Raw genomic sequence first — 7,351 nt, 5'->3', positions numbered from 1 at the left:
AAATTGGTGTTGCAAGATGTATATTTTCACTTTCATCTTATCTATGTCTTTATATTTAAGATGTATCTCTTGCAATCAGTACAAAATTTGGTCTTGCATTTCTTATCTGGGCTAAGAATCTCTGTCCTTTAAATAGAGTGTTTACTCTCTATTTACATTCAGTGGAGCTGCTGATAGCATTGGATGAAGAATATCTTATTGATATTTGATTTAGGTTGGTGTGATGTATTTTTTGTTCTTTTGTCCTTCTTTTTAAGCCCTTTTTTTCTGACCCATTTTGTTTTCCCTTTTGGCTTTTATTTATACTTGTATCTATGATCTTATTCACTCCTGGATTACAATACGAGGCCTCATATGTCACTGTCTACTTTGAATTTATGTGATAACACTTCACATAAGAACTTTGTAATGAAGTGTCTCCATTTAACTCCCCCGAATTTTGAGGTTTTTTTGTCATCCATTTTATGATATGCCATAATTCCTAAAGCATTTTGTCTTAATCAATAATCTTTGAACGATATTTACATAATGTTAAGGGTTTTCTTTTTCCTTTATTTATTTACTTATTTTTATAGATTTTTAAAAATTTCATTTATTTTTTTAATATAACTCATTGTCACACTGGGTTCCATATAACTGCCAGTGCTCATCCCAACAAGGGTCCTCCTCCGTGTCCATCACCTGCATTTCCCTGTCTCCCACCCCCTCAACCCTCAGTTTGTTCTCCGTATTTAAGAGTCACCTCTGGTTTACCTCCCTCCCTCTCTTTATGGAACTATTTTGTTCCCCTTCCATTCCCTCTCAAGGTCTTCTGTTCACATAAAGTCTTTTATATTTAGTCACATTTCACCTGTTATTTCTCTTGTACCCTTTCTGCTTCCAACAGGGATCATTTCTCTTTGGCCTAAAGAACTTCTTTTCGTGTTTTTTGCGACGAAGTTCTGATGGCAACAAGTCTCTCATGTTACTTTTTTCTGAACATGTCTTCCTTTTGCCTTTACTAGGAACCATCATTTCCCTGGATGTAGAATTCCAGAGTGAATTCTAGAAATTGGTTGCTGATTTTTTTCCATTCAACTCTTTAAAAAATGTCATTTGTCTGTCTTCTGATTCTATTGTTTCTAGGAGGTGCTTGTTGTCATTTTTCTTGCTGTTTCCTCTAAAGTAATGTGTCTCTTTTCCCTTCTCCTTGGAGTTCTTGATCTCTCTCAGACCCAGTATGAGTGTTATGTGCTTAGATGTGGCTTTCCCAGTCCTCCCTGACTCACTGAACTTCCTGACTCTGGGGATGAGAAATGCCATCCAGCAACAGGCCTCTGAGCAAAAGGAACCCACGCCGCCCTTGTTTGGTGGTGACATATGTGGGGTGGTGAAAAGCAGTGTCGTGTGGGTACAGGTAGGTAATAAGCCTGTGAGTTCTCCAAGTGCACAGGGAAGGTAATGGAAGGCCGAGCCATCCCCATACACGTTCCTGAAACACAAGAGCCACTTTGGCGTTCCTTCAGGCCTCTCCATCCCCAGGAGCTGGCTTTGCATTTCTCTCTGGTCACACTGGGTCCTGACTGTTTGGGGGTGTGTGTGGGCAAGGAAGGGTGGTGGGAGCAGATCTGGGGACAAGGGGCACTTTCTTGAGGTCTTTGCAGAGTTATTTTATTGTTTTTTTATTTCTTAGTTTTCATTCCAGAGTATTTTGAGCAAGGGAGGAATTATTTCCTTCAAGGTGGGGGTTGGTGGATGTTTCCCCAGACAAAGGATGTTTGGAGGAAGTGGCATGGATATGGGGCTTCCCTTCTTCTGCCCAAGTGTGCCAGTGAGTGGACTGCAGCTTTCCTGAGGCTGATGTTTGGAATACTTGTCCAGGAATGACTGTCACAGGAGCCTGGAGGCTTTCTGTCAGGGAGGTGCCTGAGCAGAAATCTTGTGTTCAGGGATGCCAATAATTGATCACACACTGGGCATTAGAAAACATCGCAGGCTTCCTCTTCTCAAAAATAAAAAAAGTTTTCCCAATTATTTTGAGAGAGAGAGAGAGAGCGAGAAAGAGAATCCCAAGGTGGCTCCATGCTGTCAGTGCAGAGCCCATCTCGGGGCTCGACCCCACGAACATGGGATCATGACCCGGCCTGAAATCAAGAGTTGGACTCTTAACCAACTCAGCCACTCAGGCGCCCCGTCATGTCAGGCATCTTCCTGGCCTGGCTGTTAGGAGGCCGGGGCTCAGTGCAGGGTCTGTCGTAACTCTGTTCCCTTTAGTCAGTTATTATCTCTTTCTGGTACTTTGTGTCTTCCTTATCTCTTGATGGAGGATGGGAGACTATAGCGAGTGTTCTCACGGTTGTTGTAACCACAGAACCATTTCCTTGAGGTGAATGTAATATGTAAACTGAACATACAAGTGGCTGGGCAACTTTAAAGAATCTTGTTTTCAATTTTCCCTACTGCTTTTTACTTTATGTCTTTCCCATTTTGCTCTTTAAGCTTATTTTATTTACTTTGAGGGAGGGAGGGAGGGAGGGAGGCAGGGAAAGAGAGAGAGAGAGAGAGAGAGAGAACGAACATGTGGAGGAGAGGCCCAGAGAAGGAGGTACTGAATCCCAAGCAGCTTCTGCACCATCTGTCCAGAGCATGATGTGGGCCTCAAACCCATAAACCCATGAACCGGGAGATCTTGATATGCGCGGAGACCAAGAGTCAGATTCTGAACTGACTGTTCACCTAGGCTCCCCTCCTTTTTGTCTTTGTCCATTAAGGAACCAGGTCCTTAGTATGCATTAAATGCAGGGATTATTATTATTTTTTTTTTCTGTTCCCATCATTAGCTGGGTGATTTCATTCCTCTTGCCTTGCAAAAAACCCGAGGTTGTTAAGGGTTTGTGTTGCCTTAGGGTGGGAGCGTAAGCTGCAATAATGCATGCCATTGAGAGTTACATGTTCCCAGAGTGTTTACCCCATGTCACAAGAGAGGATGGCATTGTGCGTTTTTGATGTAGTTTTTGGTGCAGGTGTTAGTGCAGGTGAAGCCTCCTGCCCAGAGCTGAACTTAGGCTCACTTCCAGGCAGCGCACACCAAGTGCAAGACCTTGACGATATGGCTCCGGAGGTTCTGGTGATGTGTGCCCCGCACAGGAAGAACCTTTTTTAGCACAAAATCACATCCTCCATGTGTGGCCTCCTCTCCGCGAACTTCCAAATGCAGAAAAGTCTAGGCAGTCTTGGGCTCTGTGGATGCAGCAGTAACCATGTGCCTCAAGGGCAGAGGTGATTCTCCATTTTTCCAGACCATATGAGCCTCCCTGATTCTAGTGTGAGTCTGCACAGGCAGGGACTTGCAGTCATGAGTGGGGTCACTTCTGGCCCGTCCAACTGGATAGATGTTTAGAATCAAACAAATGCCTTTGGGCGAATATATAATGTGGGTTTTCCTACTATTTGAATCCATACAATGACATTGATATCTGCTACTTTTCTAGCAAATAAAAATAAAGCTGTCCTGTCCCCTAAGCGAAGAGAAAGCTCCCAGTAAACAGTTTGGTCACTTCCTGTCTAGATGCCAAATAACTAAAATCATTTCTGAATACCATACACTGTTGTTCTAGAGTCACCTGTGAAAATATTCCTACAGACTGTAATCAGCAATAATAATACAAATACAAATAGTAATAATAATAATGAACAAATGCAAATTCTTGATTCAGGTGGACTTCCCCCAGAGATATAGGCCGTGTGACCTGGTGTGAAGGAGGGAGAAGAGGTTAGGGGATTCAGGTGAAGTTCAACAGTGTCTGGTTCACCGGGGCTCAATGTAGAGCCTGCATTATGTTTACTGGATGACCCCAGTCATGTAGTAGGTGCCCAGTCAGCATTTGCTTGTTGGTAGATGAAAAGAATTGTGTTTTCCAGTCCTACTGCAGAGAGGAGCCCTTTCTAAGTCAAAAGGCTGCTATAGCCCAGGCTGGCCAGCAGGGAGTCTCAGCCTAAAGGCTGGCAGTGATCAGAGGGACAGGTTGAGAGGAACATGGGCCACTGAGTTAGAAGACATCAGGGTCCCTGAGCTCATGGGGATGCACTGGGCTGGATGTGAGCATCGGAGCTGACCCTTCCTGGGTGGCAGAAGGGGCCCAGGGACTAAGGAACCACAGCAACCCTGTCCTCCATGGGCCCTGTGTGCTGCCCTCACAGGCCCGGTGCCTCGGATGCCCCTTTCTGTCTTGGTGTGGTGGAGCTGACACCTCTGTGGCAAAGCCCTGGTGGGTGTTCATGGCGGACAGGACTTGAGGGAGTGGCCTGGACAGACCCATGTTTTCTAGAGGGGCAGGGGTTGGTGGCTGCTGCACACTCCCAGGGGTATGGAACACTCTCAGGTACAGAGAAGAAGGGGCAGCCAGGAGACTCGAGGCTGAGCTGGCCCCTGAGCTCAGAAGAGGTCAGGGGCAGGATCTCCGTGGCGATGAGGATCAAGAGCTACACAAGAGACCCAGCCCCACTCTGTGCCAGATTCCTTGGCTGTGGGAGAAGACATCCTGCTCAGAAAGGCCCTTTCCACTTTCCAGTGGGGGGCCTATATCCATGAACCGCAGCCTGAGAATGTGCAAGCGTGGTGTTCAGGACCCCCAACAAGGAAGTTGTTATCCTTCCTTCCTGCCAGAGACAAGAGGTGTCAAGAGAGGTTCATGCTCTCTCCTGATGGTGCCCTTCAGCCCTGGCAGAAGGGCAGGCTCTGGAGAGACAGGTGTGGGTGAAGGGGACCTGGAAGGAACTTTTCATGGGCTGAGGGAGGACGTGGGAGGTGGCGGAGGAAGAGGAAGCAGAAAAAGCAGAATTGTGTCATTGGCCTTCTAAGTACAGAATTGATGCCAGGAATGAGGGTCAATACACACAAACAAGACACCAACCCTTCAGACTCCGTTCAGAGACATTTATTTGCTCCCTGGCCCTTCCCTCCCAGCCTCCCCAGTGTGATTCTAGATCAGCTTCAGGGCAAATAGTCTGGTTCCTGCAGGTAGAGGCCTTTCATCATTTTCTTTATTCAGGGCAGGAAACTCATCACATTAGTAAAGACTCGTGGTGATGCCCCAGTATTTATTCCATAGGAAACGATGCCGTGGACCACATTGTTACACAGGAGAGGGCCCCCAGAGTCCCCCTCTGGACAGAGATGGGAAGGAGTGAGCCAGGTCTCTTGGGGCACCTGTCCATCCTGTCTCCATTCCAAATCCCACACTGGCCTCACTAGGCCCTTTGAGAAGTCTGCTTTGATGGCCTCCACTGTAAATTGAGGACAGGGCAGGCCTAGGACATCTTCTTGCTTCCCTCACCCCAGGGAGCAGCTGCCTCTCTTCCCCTCTACCAGATCCTCTGCTGTGGGACTGCTGGCTTCACCTTCCTGTTTTGGGACCAGAAAGCAGGTGAGCGGGGCTGCTCCACAGCATGGAGGATGAGCCCAGTAACCCCAGGTGGGTGCCTGCTCTGAGGAGCCCCCTGGTCTTCACCACTGCCTGCCCGGAGAGCACATATTTCTAAGATTGGTGACCTGGCATGTGGCAGAGTGCTGCCAGTTCCACCATTTGCAGGAGCACTGCATTTGGAGTCATCCCTCACCTTGAAGGAAGCCTTCTTTTCCTTTGGGTCTCCTATGCACAGCTGAGTGTTGTGGTCGTAATGTTTGGGGAAGCGGGATTCGCACTCCCGATCCTCCTGCACGATCAGCTCTACCTCCTGCAGTGTCTCAGGATATCTTCCCATGGACCCCTGTTTTCAGCCGGCCACACTGCACACCCATCCAGGCCACACCCTGGCCTTACCCCTGCGCAGGCCCAGGGGCCAGACAGCTGCAGTCAGGTTGGCCTTTATTGCCAGCTGATGAGAAGAAGGAAGAGAGGCCAGCACAGCCACTGGTCTCTGAGCCCAGGTGCCCAGATGTGGCTGCCCTGTCTTCTCTCTCCCTGAGCCACTGGGACTGGTCAGGCAGCCAGGATGGGAAGGAGGCAGGGGACAGGTCCCAGTGAGGGTGGAGGTAATGTGGACCCAGGGGAGCAAGGGTAGCAGGGAGGTCTCCTACCTGCAGTAACATGATGTTGTAGGAGTACTTTGGATTAAGGTCTGGGTGGGGGATGTCTCTTCTCACGGGGATGATATGCTGGGTCTTCTGCTCCCTGATGTTGTGGGCCCTCAGGGTGATGTTGATGGAGCTGCAGGGAGAACAGAGTGGAGGGTGGGGTTGTGGGGTCACAGGAAACATCCCAAGAGCTTCGATGGGCAGGTGCAGCTGGGGGGGCACAACTGAGGCTGGGGGGACTTTGAGGGGACAGATGGGTCTTGGATATTCTTTTCTTCCGTGACACTGAGGGCAGGGCTTCTGGGAGCTGTGTTCTGTTCTCAAGCAATATCATGAAATTCCTCTGAGTTTGTGTTTTGGCACTAATGCACTGCTACTTTATTTGCCTGGTGTGGTTCGTCTCTTCCCACTGTGCCACTTACTCTCACATCTGACCCAACACTCAAGGCTCACCTGTCCTATGTCTCAGCATTTGCTGCCCCAGTTGTGCTGTCCTCAGGCTCCTTTAATGAGCTCTCTTAGGCATGAGTTCCCAGGATCCTGTGTTTTCCCTGGGCTGCAGCCCCAGGGCAGGGAGGCAGGGGGGGCAGTTTGGGGTGGGATGGGCAGGGTTCCCCCTAGCGGTCTCTGCCCCTCACCTTCCCAAGCAGTGAGCAGCTGTCAGAACAAGTCCATGTCCACGAGGACACCGCCACACTTCTTCTTACAGTCTGTGCCCAGAAACTAGACAAATGCCATGTAGGGCCGGGAGTGGGGCTTGGCCTCTTGGCTCCCGATGATCTCCTCCAAAAAAAAAGGCCAGTGGATGGGGTGACAGGGGGCCGGTATGGTAGGGAGGACAAACTTAAGAAGGCGGTGACTGAGGGTCTTCTCAGGTTCTCCTTGTAGCCAGAGGACCTTTGCTGAACCTCAAGCCTCAGAATCCCCCTGAGTAGGGAGCCGTGCTTGTTCCCCACATCCAACCTCAGACAGTGTGTGGGGGAGAGAAAATCTCCCTTGACCATGGTGGAATCTCAGAGGATTGTGGACAGGACTCCCCTGATGCCTCCTTTCTCCGTGAGTCTCCTGGGCCCCTCTGAGCCTCTGCTAACATCCCAAGGGGAGCCGTTTTCTAATAAGCTACCTATGGGTTAAACGAGTTGGATTCTCTACTATCCTCATGTTCCAGGGCCTCTCACATCCTAAGGTATCAGCTGATGTTTTTAAGTTGCATGAATGAAAGGACTTCAATTAGCTTTCCTCTGAGGTAGGATGGGGACGGGCTGGTGTGTATGGAGCCCACAGGAATCAGGGAGG

At 49.1% G+C, this 7,351-nt stretch overlaps 1 pseudogene; it reads right to left on the bottom strand.

The window, feature by feature from the left end:
- Positions 1–4,972: 4,972 nt before the first annotated feature.
- LOC115302229 overlaps positions 4,973–7,351 on the bottom strand; it is a 3,987-nt pseudogene continuing 1,608 nt past the window's right edge.

The sequence above is a fragment of the Suricata suricatta genome, chromosome 9, assembly GCF_006229205.1.
Source record: "Suricata suricatta isolate VVHF042 chromosome 9, meerkat_22Aug2017_6uvM2_HiC, whole genome shotgun sequence".
Taxonomy (NCBI): domain Eukaryota; kingdom Metazoa; phylum Chordata; class Mammalia; order Carnivora; family Herpestidae; genus Suricata; species Suricata suricatta.
This window is presented reverse-complemented; position numbering and strand designations above follow the sequence as displayed.